A 14795-nucleotide genomic window follows, 5' to 3' on the forward strand; every position below is an offset into this window, starting at 1 on the left:
CTAAGTATCTTATTAGTGAGAGCTTTAACTTGATACTTTCTTTCACGTGCCTCAAGGAAGAAAACCTGCGGACAATGCAGAGAAGCCTCCCCACGTGTCATCGCCAGACCTAGATGAATTCATAAAAGAGCTGTATAAAGCAGCACCAGGTGGGTATACGTCCCTCTGAACCAGAGAAGTTGGGAAGCTGAGGGCAGAGGCATGTGTGGAGAAGCCGTAGCCTCCACAAGCAGAAAGGGATTGATCATTTTTTGGACATTTCTAACCTCCTGTGAGATTGCCGTGACTGTGCAGGACTCACTAACGTGCAGATTTTTTCGACAGGAGTAGAAGGCCAGAGCAGCTCAGATGCTGAGGATCATAAAAGTTTCCGGAAGTACTGCATTGAAGGTGCTGTGGCAGTTTTGGGCTCCGTCCTATATGGGATGGTGTTGTGTTGTGTCATCGTTGTGTGGAGGAAGAGGAGACGGTGAGTTGTTGGGGTTTTTTTCCCCAAACTTCCATATTAGCTGGCTGCTTTAAGCCATGAAGCATTTCGTGGTAGGGTCTTCTGGAATGCCGAGTTAGTTACTGGCCAAAGTCCGCTGAGAATTCTGCGGTGAGGTGTTTGACCGGGCCTCTCAATTCTTGGGTTAGCTACGTGTTACCTTGCTAACTTGCTAAGCAAGTGTTTGCTAGAAGCAACCCTGCCTCGACAAGAGCAGACCAGGTGACAGATATGGGCAGAGCAAGGTCAGAAAGTCAAAACAACGAGGGATGAGGCTGCCCCAGAAAGGGAGAAATGCCAGAGCGGCATCTCTCTCCCTACCAGTGAGCCTAGGAGAAGAAATCACCCTGCTAGGTGATGCCTTAAATCCCAGGTGTTCACCTCAGCCAAGATGTCCAAGCAACTGGGATTGGTGAGGAAGCTGTCAAGTTTTCTTTGGAGAAAGAGAGTCAATCTGTCCCATGTGCTTTCCAGCACTGCCAGTGTGCGTGTTGTCAGCACGGGCAGGGGTTTTGCCTGCGCAGGGCTCTGGATACGTATTCTGCAGAGAGCATCCTCTCTTCAGAGCACCCCACCGAACAGAGAGCCGAGGCTGTCCCCTTGTCTGGTCAGGGATGGACAGGGGAGCTGAGTGCTGGACTCCACAAGCATGCTGAGAGAGAGAACAGGAGGCTCTCCTAGCCCTGCAGTGCCGTGCCCAGCTTTGCTCCCCTCAGTCTGCTGGAGTCAGGTCTCCTTTCCAGCGTGGGCAGAGCAGGCAGGTCAGGATGGTCAGGGCCGAGAGGAGACAAGCCATGGGCAGGCGAGCAGAGCCCCAGCCGACGGGTGCAAGGAGCCCACTTTTTGAAGAGAGCTCTCTGTGCCCACAGCTCCCATGTGCACCCCACAGTGCACCGGGTACTGCCCCCACCCTAACCCCCATACAGCACCACAGCTGCCGTAGGGTCTCAGCAGCCTCCTCTCTCCACAGGCGCCTCGCTGCGAGAAAACAGGCCAACAGCAGCAGCTGACCCTTGCGCTCAGACAGCCGTCCTGCACATCCCAGCATGTACTGAGAGCCAGACCCGGCACCAGCACCCATCATCCATGCCTGGAAAACTGGACCATCTGCCACAGAGTACCAGGGAACTGGCCCCCTACCAGTTCAGCACAGCCACCAGGCTTCAGTGGTCAACCATGTATTGCTGAAGAACAGCACAAAAATAAACACAGAGCAGTAGCACAATTGCCTCGGTCTTAACAACAACAAAAGCAGGAACTTGCAAGTTGTGGGCTGTAGTCTGGGCTGAGGCATGGGGTTTCTGACAGGCCAGTCAGACATGCTCCCCACACCCATTGTATTGAAATTATGGGTGAGAGCATGTGAGGAAGTTGTGAAGAGGGTCTATACTCCCCCATCTGCAAGAGAGCCCTCGCTCACATTTGGGCTTTGAGCGGGCAGCTCTCCAAGTATAAAGCCATCACCTACCCATGCCGTCTCCCAGCCCGTCAGCCCTGGCACCCCGCTGGGAGGCTGCGTATCCATCGCCTGCAGCCAGGCCTGTAAACAACTTGAAGTGAGAACCACAAACAGAAGTCCTTCCTGGCACCTTCTCTGGTGGAGCTGTGTATGGGTGGTGCCATGGAGCATTTTGGCTCTGGCTGAGTGCACTGCTTTAGCTGCAGCCTCTCCGAGTGATTCTTTATAACTTAATCCTGTCAGCGAGGAGAAGCGTCCAGCTCTGCCACTGAAGGCAGCAGCCTCCAGTCACCAGGCTGCTCCCTACAGGAAGCAATCCCGACTGCCTGGATCTCGCCGCTGAGAGGCTGTATTTAAAAATGAAGTGTTTTCCAGCAAGGGAAACAAGGCTTGAGCACTCATACTCTGGCTGGTGACTCTCCCAGGCAGCTGCATGTTCCCAGTCCCTCAGCAGGACAGGTGTAGCCAGAGCCCCGTCGGAGTCAGCAGAAAAACACGCTAGCCCTATTCCTGCAGGACCTACAGACGCCGGGGCGGCTCCAGGGGGCTCTGCAAGTCGGGGTGCCCGGTGCCCGTGCCCGGGGCACCTGCCGGCGCCTCTTTCCCTCCTTAGCTCTCAGCTCCCCCCCAGGGCTGCCCCGGCCAACCCTGACTCCAGCTGCCCCGGGGCCTGGCACAGCGGGGGGCTGGAACCTCCCCACAGAACCCCCGGGCAGCCAGCAGGCAGCAGACACCCCTGTGCCAGCCCAAGGGGCATCCCTCACCCCACGGCCGGCCACAGGTCCCCTCAGCCGGGCCACAGCCCCAGCACAGGCTGTGCCTGCCCAGCCCAACATGGCTGCCAGGAGGCTGAGGGTGGGCAGTGGCAGCTCCCAGCATGCCCCGGGAACAGCCTGGCCATGGGGTGGTGCCAGGCCTACAGCTCCCAGCATGCCCCGGGAACAGCCTGGCCATGGGGTGGTGCCAGGCCTACAGCTCCCAGCATGCCCCGGGAACAACCTAGCCATGGGGTGGCCCCGGGCCTACAGCTCCCAGCATGCCCCGGGAACAGCCTGGCCATGGGGTGGCCCCGGGCCTACAGCTCCCAGCATGCCCCGGGGCACGCCTTCTCCCAGCAGGCCATGGGACATCCCTGCCCAGCAGTCAGGCCCTGGGAGGACACCAGCCCCCAGCCCGGGCCCTGTAGGCGCCATGGCCCCTTCCCGGGACTGCCCGAGCACAGGCCCCGGCCCCGGAGCCCCCGTGGGCAGAGACGAGGGGAAGGGAGGCACTGAGCGGCAGGGAGAGGTGGGTCAAGGCGGAGGGGTGGCCGGAGAGGGGCAGGGAGAGCGGGGGGGGCTGGGCAGGGATGGAGAAAGGACAGGGACTGACGAGGAGCGGGCAGAGGGATGCAGCGGGACAGAGACAGAGGGGCAGGGGGGTGCCGCAAGGGATGCAGGATCAGCAGCAGGAGAGAGGGCTAGGGAGAGGAGCGGAGGGGCGGGAAGGGGGACGGAGGCACAGACCAGCAGAGGCAGGGCGAGGGGACAGGATCCGTGAGCGGCTTGTGACTTTGGCAGTGGGCAGCAAAGCTGCTTCTGTGGGTCTTTCCTTTCCCCCTCTGCCCTTATCCCCTCCCCACCCTTCCCCTCGGTGAGGCTGTGTCTGTGGTGTGCCTGCTCTGGTGAAAGGAGCTCCTGCACCAGCCTGAGGGCAAAAGAAGAGGGGCAAGGAGCGAGCTGTCGCAGTCCTTAGTTTGCAGGTTTCATGTATCGGCCCTCTTCAGAAAACACAGCGTGTCTGTGTGTCAGTGGTGCCGGCAGATTTTTATTCTTTATAGCAATTCCTTTAAATACCGGGCTTCATGCAGAAGGTTCACACGGTGCTGTGCTTGTAGTAAACGGAATTGCTTTTATGCATGCTGCATTCTGGAGGTGGCAAGTGCCAGGTTAGAGATGAAGATGGAAATGAAAGCAAGTGACGCACACGCAGTGGTGATCCTGCCACAAGCATGCTGTGTATTGGCCTGGGAGAACGCTGCAGGGACTCTCAGAAGTCAAGGTTTTCAGTGCTGTTTCTGTGTTTGATACCCAAGGGATGGCTTCCCTCTGCATGCGTTTCTGGGCAGGCGTGTGCGTGGAACATAGGGGTGTCTCTGTGCCGTAAGTGGGACTGATGGCAGCTTTTCATTTCATTCCAACTCAAAAGTAAAGAAAGATTGTACCTGCAAAAGAATTCAAACAGCCGTCTTTGTTTCCCAGAGCGAGCATACAAGCATGGGGGAGCGGTTTGCAGGTTCAGAACTTCAGCCAGCTCTGGATGGTAAACCCTCAGGAGAGGAAAGAGAAGCCCCACTTTTTTAACTACAGCTCTGCTTCCCTTAATGTGTCTTCTTGTTAGATTGTGTCGGTAGTCAGATTAAAAGCACATGATTAAACTGTGCTTGTTCATGAAGATATTTGAGGGTTATTTACGGCCTTAAATCCTCTTACGAGTGGGGCACTCTGTTGCCCTGTGGGCAGTACAATGTCGTGACTGGTAATTTTCCTTTTCTTGCCTAGTGTACGGATGCATTTCTGAAGGCGAGTGTTGGGTCTTATTGGCGCCGCACAAGAAACCAACGTGTGAAACCCAGACATTCACTGTTAGAAACAGGAAGAAGCTATGGGCCCTTGCTTCAGATTCTGCAAAAGATGTACCAAGGCTGAGGAAGTGGCAAAAAGGGAAGAAATGCCGTAGCATAACTTTGGGATGGCAGGTGAGGTTTCCATCAGTGTTCCTCAAACGTAGCAGCCTCATTTGGTTTGCGGATGTGGTATTGAACTCAAACTGCGAGACTGGTTTCCTTTATTGCGGGTGGTACTGTAGCGCACGTACCTTTCATGTCCCAAGGAAGTTGCCAAGGCTGTAGTTAACCTTCCGCAGAACCACCTCAAATTTTCCGTAGCGCGTGATTTCCTTCAACAGTCAAGTCCAGGTCTGTGGCATACAATAACCCCTACCCCGTTTGGGATCTGGATGTGGTTGATTTTTAATTCAGACTTATCTGCTGTTAGAGATGTTTGGGTTTTGGTCCAAATAGGGAAATGCTGATTGTGTGCATTCTTTTGCTTTTTCCATAGTGTTGTTCCATGTTTAGTCATTTGTTCCTTACAAAAATAATGTATGGGTGTCTATGAAGCTGGAGGTGTTTACGTTCTTGTGGCTGAATGTAGCAGTGGAGCTATCTTGCTGTATTTAAAGCAAGAGCAGCTTAATGTAACTTCACTTAAAATCTGGTCTTGGTAGGCAAATCCTACCCTGATAAGCATTTAAAACAAGCAAACAAAAAATTCAAATCTGTGACAAGGTATAGGTGGAGCACCTGAACTGGTGCAAGGCAGCAGTTCTCTCGCTGATACCCACACATTGCAGGTTGCCATCACGACCTTGAAATAGTGCGCCATTAATGTTAACTACTAGCAGCGACCTTGAAATAGTGCGCCATTAATGTTAACTACTAGAGCGACCTTGAAATAGTGCGCCATTAATGTTAACTACTAGCAGCGACCTTGAAATAGTGCGCCATTAATGTTAACTACTAGCAGCTTGTGAACCTAACAGTCAAGGTAGAAAATAATTTCCCACTGCCACCTTTTTTTAATTTTCTTTTATGTTTTAAAGTGTCTGATTTGATACTTTCTGATGTATTTGAAACCTGTGTCATATCCTACGTAGTTTGTGACAAGTGTGTGGCAGATGGGACTTTTCTGCTTGGAGAGGTAGTGAGATGGAGAGTGGAGAATGGTTATATGGCACAAGCGCAGAAGTATAAAAAGGGATTAAGAGGCTTGTGTACCTTGCTGCCGGTTCAGTGGCATGAGAATTCCTGTAACGACAAATTCCTTCTGGCTCTGAAGGAAGGAACGTGCCAGCCTGCTGAGTTTCCAACCAGAGCAACACTAGCAACGGATGTTGTTCTCAAATGGTGAGGTGGTTGTAAGCTTCATCAGTAGTAGAAGCTGTGGAGAAAGTCAGGAATCGTCTGCCGTTCTGCAAGTCAAGTGCTTGGCTCTTTTGTCACTAGTGTTGATTTAAGGGTGCATCGCTTATAAAGAGCACTTGACCTTTGTAATTCTTCATACTGCTAAGTTCTGGGTGCCATCAGAGAACCACTGTGCTGTGAAGGCCCTGTAAACATACGGCGATGTTTGTGTTTATCCATTTTGCCTTCCCTTAGATGATGTTATTTTGTCATTTGAAACCTTAGTGGCAGGATTTGGGGCTTTATCCTGATCAGGCATCTAAGGGCCAGCTCTCGGCTGCAGCTGCAGCAGAAGTGTTCAGGTGGTTTGAGCACCAAATGAAACTTCCACTTGGCTGTCATTTTGGCTTTTCCCTTCCTCTTTAAAATTTATATTTTAATTAAGAGTTTTAAGTATTTGGCTTCCTTACAGAAAAAACCCCCAGTGCTATCCTTGTCCTGTTATGATAAGGCCCTAATCTGGAGGGCAGAAAGCGGAGACCACCAGGAAGATGTTGAGAGGAAGGGGAAGAATGTTAGAGCCATGAGTTGGGTGTTCTGAGATCTGAGGAGATGGAAAAGGTGCCTCCCAGGTAGCTAAAGGGAAGCACAGGAGAGCAGCTGGGAGCCAGAAGTGTGGTGTGGGCATATGGAAGTGCTACGCTGTGGTGTGTTAGGCAAATTATTTTTAGGAACTTTCTCATTTGTTGTCATTTCCCAGGCTCCTGAGGTGCAGGAATGCTGGAGGCAAGAAGCTGCCAGCATCAACTACGTGGAAAATGAACACTTCTATCTCCATTTCACTTTCCTCACTTCTGTGTTGCGGTGGCAGGGCAGTACAGACCCTGACCCGGACCCGGACCCTGACCCTGACCCTGTGAGTACGCAGGCAGCTTGTGTGGCCAGTGCCGGTGTGGTTCTGGCACAGAGGATCAAGCGCTTCCTGCTTCAGAGCTGTCAGGCTGACACTCTTCAGCACTCAATGAAGCTCTAAATTACAGCTAAAGGAGGACAGAAATTTTGCTTCAGAGCTTGATAATGTCGTTCTGATCCATCCTTTTGCTTGTTCAGTGGCTACAGAAGGGAACCACTGCCTTGGTAGGGGCATCCATTGAGTTCTTCGTGTGTGATATTAGAGGATCATTGTGTCTGTTTACGCATGAGACCATTACAGTAGGTGTTTTGAAGATGTTCACGTGTGGTACATAAAACCTTTGCCAGTAAAACAGTAAATCCACGCAGTGGGGTCTAAAGCACACAGATCCAGTGCGATCCTCCAAAGAGCTTTGAAAGTGTCTCCCCAAGGGTACAGACCTGGCTGTTGGTGATTCTGTTGAACTGCCAGTTGCTTGGTTGAAGTTGCTATGTCAGAAGTCATCTTCTGGGGGCCGAATGCTGCAAATGGTAGAATGTTTAAGGAAGCAAATGAATAACCTTCAGACTTGATTTTACTCTTTTAACAGATTGTACACAAATGGGAGGCCTGAGCAGGCTGCCTTTAGCAGGGGAACGTGACCTGACTGCACAGGAGGCAAGGAACTCCCTTCTCTCGCTGACCATGAGCCCTCAGTTTCAAGGCAGATGTGAAGAGGAATATTTGACCCGTGGGAAATGCAACTTCAGATACGTAAGCCAGGTGGGACTGCCATGTGAGCCCTGTGATAGGAGCCGTGTATCCCAACCGTGAACGTAGAGGCTGGGCCCAGTTTTTAGCTTGGTTCAATATGAGCTCTGCTGACTGATTCTGTGATCAAGAGCAGGCAAGTCTGCCCCCTGAGAGGATGTTGTCGTGGGTGGAAGGGTTGAAGTGCAGTGACTGCGTCAACAAACAGGTGGTTTGAAAAGTCTTTTGGGCAAGGATCTGGTACGCTGGTGTAATGCCTTTTCCCTTTACAAAGGTGTCCAGTAAACACAAGTGTTCCTGCATGTGTCCAGTAGCGCAGAGACCTCTGTACTTTCTTTGGACTGATTGTTGTGTAAGATCTGGGGGTTTTGGGACAGTTCTGAAAATTGTTCAGAAGGTGTCTTGAATGTTGGGTGAAATGGGTCATCACTTCCATAAACCTCTAGCCTGTAAAGAAGAGCCATGGATGTAAGGAGATTTTCTTTTTTTCTCTCCTTATTGTTACTGGGAGGAAAAGCAGTGATTAACTATTGACCTGTGATACCCCCAGGTGCAGACTGTGCAGTGCGTTTGAGGTGGATCGCTCCTGTACTGCCAAGACTGAGCCCAGACTCCTCGATGCTTTGCACACTGGCACTGGAAGTCCTTGTGCAGCTGTGGGTACTGGCTTTCTGTGCTGCAGTGTGAAAAACACAAAACACCGGGGTTGGGGTTTGCAGAGAAGTGGGAAAAAGTTGATTATTTTGTGCTAGGAAGAGAATGTCCTGTAGTTTTCAGACTTTGCACCTCTCCACTTGGAATTTAAAAGCTGCTTTTAACTCTGCTGCTATGTTTCAGTGGGCGGGAAGGTGTCCGGTTGTCACAGATGATGCGTCCCATCAAGAAGGATCTTTCCCTTCTGAGTTGAGCTTTCTTTGCTTGGCGTGGAAAGTGCCTTAAGCTGAACGATTTCAGATGGCAGTGAAGGAATTACATCGACATGGGGATTTAGCAACAAACCCAAAGGTATGTCGTCTTACATTTCAGTATATGATTTTTTAAAATCAGGATTTGCTGGGTTTTGAGCAGGAGACCCATTTTGCATGTGCCTACATAAACCCCATTTTCATGGATAGATGCATGCAGTATGTTTTGTGATGTGATACTCAATTACGTATAAGCTGTTCTATGCTGTGCTCTTCTGGGCTTGTCGTAGTCCTTTGAAACACAGCCCTGTGCATCAAGGGGGCAAGCTGTGTCACCTGCTTTCCCCCACAACATAGAGCAATGTAACTGTCATAAATACAGGCTGAGCAAAACTAGTTGAGAGATTTGTGGGCTACTGTTAGCATCACAGTGGGCCAGGAATTAGCCCATGCTTACTAATAAGTTCCTGTATTTTAATTATCCTACGCCACCCGAGGGGCAGGACAGTGTCAGGGCACTTCCCCAGGGCATAAAACTGGACATGTCTGCTTCTCTCCGAGGGTCCGCTGTGTACAAAGCATCCTTCAGCACTATCTGGGTGCCTGGTGTTCTCAAAGGGTCCCAAATGGATAAAGTTCACTCCTGCTGCCTGCTTGTCAGCAGGAACTCTGTCTGCAGCTGTGCTTCTGTGCGGTGAGAAACTTCCTCATGTTCTTTGCTTGGCAGACCTGGCGTGTCTTCTGTCTTCCTTTGCTTCCTTTCGATTCAGTGTTTCAGCGATGGTTAGATATGGAGCAAAGATTTCTTAGGCTTGTGTCTCGCCAGCTTTCAGTAAAGATACTAAACCTATTTAGACTTGGGTAACTGAACAGCTCTTCTGGCTTCCTATCCTCAGGAGTGTCAACAGGGGAGACATAGATGTTCATCTTTGCATACCTCTTGGACCACTGATGGTTGGATTTCCATGCTTGTGCTTGAGAACAGCTTCACGCTCAGGTTCTCAAGGCCAGTGTTTGGGAGGTTAACGGAACATGCTAGCGGGTGGTGTGGCAGGCTCTGTGAGGAAAGCTCAAGACTTAATTGCAGAACTGGTATCTCCAGTGGAGGTATTTCAGTTATGTTGCATTGGAGTTGGTATTGGCATGTGGCATGGGGTACTCACGTATTGAGGTATTTACTGTCAGTGAAGAGGTTCCGTAGTTGCTTTCTTATGGAAAAGACTGGTTTTCCATGCTTGTAATTCTATAAATAAGTCGTATATCTAAACCGCGGCATTTTTATTCAAAAAGAGGACAGATGCAGTCTGCTCTCTGGAAGTCCAAGGGAGCAGTTCTGCTGCCCCCCCTCCTTACTTCTCAAGAATCAAACCTCTTAACATGTCACGATGGCCATGGCCCAGATGGCCTCCAGCCATCACATCACCCACAAGTCCTTCTCTGTTAGCAAACAACAGCTGCAGGGTGCTCCTTCCCTAGCAGGCTCCCTCACCAGCTGGGTCAGGAAGGTCTCGTCCGCACAGCTCAGGAAGCTCCTAGAGCCTTTCCTCTCTGCTGTACTGTATTTCCAGCAGACATCTGGGAAGCTCAATTCCCTCATGAGAACAAGGGTAGCGATGGTGAGATTTCTCCCAGCTGCTGATTGATAGAATATTTCATCTGCCTCTTCATCCTGCTGTGGTGGTCTTAAGAGCCTCCCACCATGACATCTGCATTGCTGGCCTTTCCCCTCGTTCGTACCCATAAACACTCGGCCCTTTCATCACTATCATCAAGCTCTAGACAGTCAAAACACTCCTTAGCACAGTGTCAGTCTCGGTCTCCACTGGAAGCCCTGCCTTCCTGGGGTGGGGTGTGCCAGGGGGGTGCTTGGGTGGGTGGCAGCATGACGGGGGCATGGCTGCCCTGAGGAGGCTGGGCTGTGAGGTCACAAGCCCCAGTGTTCCACACCATGATACGTTGTGCCGTGGGCGTGGTCCATCAGTGCCAGCAGCAGCAGCAGCAGTGGTGACTGCAGCAGCAGCAGCAGCAGCAGCAGCAGCAGCAGCATGGTGCAGGCACAGGGGGCTGTGTCCCTCTCCTGCATCCTTATCCTCTTCCTCCTGGTGACCCTGCAAGCCCAGGACACTTGGGCTGCTCCGTGGCGATTAGGTAGGTTGGCGGGTGAGGGCTGGAACCCAACCCTGGGCAGTGTGGTGTGGCAGCCTTCCCCGGCCTGCGAGTCGGGGCCAGAGCTGCACAGCAGGGCCAGGCATTAGTCCACGGGAGTGCTTGTCCTCTGGCTGGGTCACAGCCGTGCCTGGTGCCGTGACTCCACTGCTCCTGGGCTGCGCTCTGGCTATCAGCTTTGGGGACATCTGTCCTTGGGAGATGTCCATTCAGGAAGGCGGGAGCATTCCTGCTCTAGCCCTGCAGTGCTCTCCTTGGGCAACCCCAGGTCCCCAACACACAGCCCCATCTCGCAGGCCAGGGGAAGTAACAGGGCAGCTGTGGTGCAGCAGACTCTCAGTAGTCTCAGAAGTAGGCACTTCTCCATGAGACAAAAAAAAAGGTGATTTTTTTTTTCCCTCCAGTCCTTTCCTGTGGGCTTCTTTAGTGCCCAGTAGAGTTGTCCCAGTAAGAATTCCTAAGAGGCTGTATGTTTGTCCACCTGGTCTTTGAAGGGTGTTGCACGTGGCCTGGAAACAGTACTTTGAAAGCTTTCCGGTCCCAGCCAACAGGTGTGTCACATTAAGAAGGGGGATTCCTCAAACCCTTCATATTTGATCAACCTGTCAATTTCCCCAGACAGACGATACCCTCATGGCCGACCAGCTAGCCCGCTACCTGCGTTTTGACAGCCCACTGTAGACGAGAGTGATTCAACTAACCTATTCAACGTCACTGAGCCAGATCCTTATATCAGTTATTCAGATCTCCAGAGACTTACACAAGCTCAAGATTTTTATTATACAAACTGCTAGTTTATGAAAGGATAAGGTTCAAAGACTGCTGGTGATAATATAGTAACTGCAAATCAAGCTTAAAACAACGCACCTAATAAAAGCTGGTATGAGATAGTCACTGAATATAGTTCTTACCCAGTTGGCATCTCTATGTGGGAGAAGACAGGTTCAGCCTGTCGACAGATCCCCGAAGATACGATGGAATCTTCCCTCCCTTCCCCCGTCCAGTGCACACTTCTTATACCTCATAGTATATTGAACCTTCCTTATCATACACAGGACTGATTACATGTTTCTTGCTTCTACAGCAAAATTGTACCCATCCTGAGACAGCAGTGCTGAAGGTCTTTATGCATGCTCTCCGGGCAGGGTTTTGCCCTCTTCTGGAGGGACCTATTTGGGTTGGAGGTCGTGACCTCCCACTGCCACATTTGTCTTTGTCCTATTTTCACCTAATTTTCTGTTGATGTCAGCGGATGGCAAGGTCTTGTCAGCTTGCATTCTCTCGCGACCAAAACTTTCCTCACTTGAAGGCTCTGTTCTGCATTGCTTAGATAATGGTGTTCTTACTGCTCTCTGGTCTTTGTTTCCCGGCTTTCCTAAGGCTGCCTCCCTTCATGAGAAGTCCCTTCATGCATAACTGCTTCAGAGAGTGGGTCAGCTTGACCGGAACTTTGTGCACAGATTTGTTTTACGTGTAGTTACCCTCTAAACCAGAGTGTAGTAATTTGGGAGTTGAGACAACAACTTGCCCCTTTTGGGCTTATTTTGGTCCCAGACCAGTGCGTTTTCTTGACACTCAGGTGGAGCCTGAGTGACTCCAGCCCTACCCATTGTAGTCACTATTGGTATTGCGTGCCCTGTGAGGTGTGGCAGTACCTGGGAGGCGGGTGACTTTGGGGCGGAGGTGTGTGATTTCAGGGGAGCTTCTCTGTTCTGTTTGTTTACAGGCCTGGCTGCAGGCGATGGATATGCAGCTTCCCAGCGGGGTGCCAGGGCTGACGGGCTGGGAGACGGCATGGGTACGTGACGGCTTCTTACTTGGAGAGCTGCCCGCTCCAAGCCCAAATGTGAGCGAGGCGTCCCTTGCAGGTGTGGGAGTATAGACCTTTGTCATTGCGTGTGCCATGTCATGACATGATCCCCTCAAAGGTTCTGCGCTTCCGTTGTGCCAGCGTCTGTCACAGTGCATGTCACAAACTTCTCATGGGTGTTTGGTTGCAGCTGTGGCTCCAGCTCCTGGTCTGGATCCTGTGCTGGAGCTCACCTGGTATGCCAGGGGCGCATCGTCAGTCCTGGCTGAGTTCACAGACGAAGCACTCCTGCTAAGTATCTTATTAGTGAGAGCTTTAACTTGATACTTTCTTTCACGTGCCTCAAGGAAGAAAACCTGTTGGCAATACAGAGAAGCCTCCCCACGTGTCATCGCCAGACCTAGAGGAAATCATGAAAGATCTGGATAAAGCAGCACCAGGTGGGTATACGTCCCTCTGAACCAGAGAAGTTGGGAAGCTGAGGGCAGAGGCATGTGTGGAGAAGCCGTAGCCTCCACAAGCAGAAAGGGATCGATCAGAGCCTTGCTGCACTGATGCTGGATTTCATGCCTTGCAAGCACTGGTGAGCTGCAGAGATGGTCCGGAGTCTCTGCTGCGGCTTGTGGTTCAGGCTGAGTCCCAGGCACAGCTGCGGCCCTGGTGACACCGTTCCCGGCCAGAGCTGTTGTGGGCAGCTGTTGGTACCCAGCTGGCAGGAACTGGAGATGCTCGTGCCTTGCTGCCAGTTGCCGGAGGGGAGACTGCCCGTGGGTGGCCGAGAGGATGCACAGGCAGCTTGGGGTCACTGAGCCTGGCAGCCTTTGCTGCGTCTGTAGGCATGCCCTGGCCAGGATCGCAGCAGCCCCAGCTTCACAGCCTCCTTCATGCCCGTTGTTCTCCCTGACGGGTAGAAGACTCTCCGTGACACCTTGGGGGCAGGGAGAGGTGGGGGCTGGACACCCAGCTTCAGGCAGGACGCCTGACTTGAAGGCAGCTAAACTGAAGGGCTGTGCATTGAGTCAGTGGTGCTTTACCTCTTTCTAGTTGTGGTTCTGGTACCTTGGTCATGCTTTTCCTCTTGTTTTGGGAGACCGTGGGCTCTTCTATGCCTCAGCTAACACTGGTGAAGGACTTTACTAAATACGCGTGCTTCCCAGGCAGGGTTTTGCCCTCTTCTGGAGGGACCTATTTGGGTTGGAGGTCGTGACCTCCCACTGCCACATTTGTCTTTGTCCTATTTTCACCTAATTTTCTGTTGATGTCAGCGGATGGCAAGGTCTTGTCAGCTTGCATTCTCTCGCGACCAAAACTTTCCTCACTTGAAGGCTCTGTTCTGCATTGCTTAGATAACGGTGTTCTTACTGCTCTCTGGTCTTTGTTTCCCGGCTTTCCTAAGGCTGCCTCCCTTCATGAGAAGTCCCTTCATGCATAACTGCTTCAGAGAGTGGGTCAGCTTGACCGGAACTTTGTGCACAGATTTGTTTTACGTGTAGTTACCCTCTAAACCAGAGTGTAGTAATTTGGGAGTTGAGACAACAACTTGCCCCTTTTGGGCTTATTTTGGTCCCAGACCAGTGCGTTTTCTTGACACTCAGGTGGAGCCTGAGTGACTCCAGCCCTACCCATTGTAGTTACTATTGGTATTGCGTGCCCTGTGAGGTGTGGCAGTACCTGGGAGGCGGGTGACTTTGGGGCGGAGGTGTGTGATTTCAGGGGAGCTTCTCTGTTCTGTTTGTTTACAGGCCTGGCTGCAGGTGATGGATATGCAACTTCCCAGCGGGGTGCGAGGGCTGACAGGCTGGGAGACGGCATGGGTACGTGATGGCTTCTTACTTGGAGAGCTGCCCGCTCCAAGCCCAAATGTGAGCGAGGCGTCCCTTGCAGGTGTGGGAGTATAGACCTTTGTCATTGCGTGTGCCATGTCATGACATGATCCCCTCAAAGGTTCTGCTCTTCCGTTGTGCCAGCGTCTGTCACAGTGCATGTCACAAACTTCTCATGGGTGTTTGGTTGCAGCTGTGGCTCCAGCTCCTGCTCTGGATCCTGTGCTGGAGCTCACCTGGTATGCCAGGGGCGCATCGTCAGTCCTGGCTGAGTTCACAGACGAAGCACTCCTGCTAAGTATCTTATTAGTGAGAGCTTTAACTTGATACTTTCTTTCACGTGCCTCAAGGAAGAAAACCTGTTGGCAATACAGAGAAGCCTCCCCACGTGTCATCGCCAGACCTAGAGGAAATCATGAAAGATCTGGATAAAGCAGCACCAGGTGGGTATACGTCCCTCTGAACCAGAGAAGTTGGGAAGCTGAGGGCAGAGGCATGTGTGGAGAAGCCGTAGCCTCCACAAGCAGAAAGGGATCGAT

The 14795-nt window shown here is 51.7% G+C and overlaps 1 long non-coding RNA gene across 1 annotated transcript; it reads left to right on the forward strand.

Annotated features, from left to right (window-relative positions):
• LOC129735127 (uncharacterized) lies at positions 1 to 1887 on the forward strand. The gene is made up of 3 exons (XR_008730581.1): positions 1 to 149; positions 325 to 469; positions 1458 to 1887. It is a non-coding gene; the product is annotated as an uncharacterized LOC129735127 (long non-coding RNA).
• Positions 1888 to 14795: the final 12908 nt, after the last annotated feature.

The sequence above is a fragment of the Falco cherrug genome, unplaced genomic scaffold (assembly GCF_023634085.1).
Source record: "Falco cherrug isolate bFalChe1 unplaced genomic scaffold, bFalChe1.pri scaffold_35, whole genome shotgun sequence".
NCBI lineage: Eukaryota > Metazoa > Chordata > Aves > Falconiformes > Falconidae > Falco > Falco cherrug.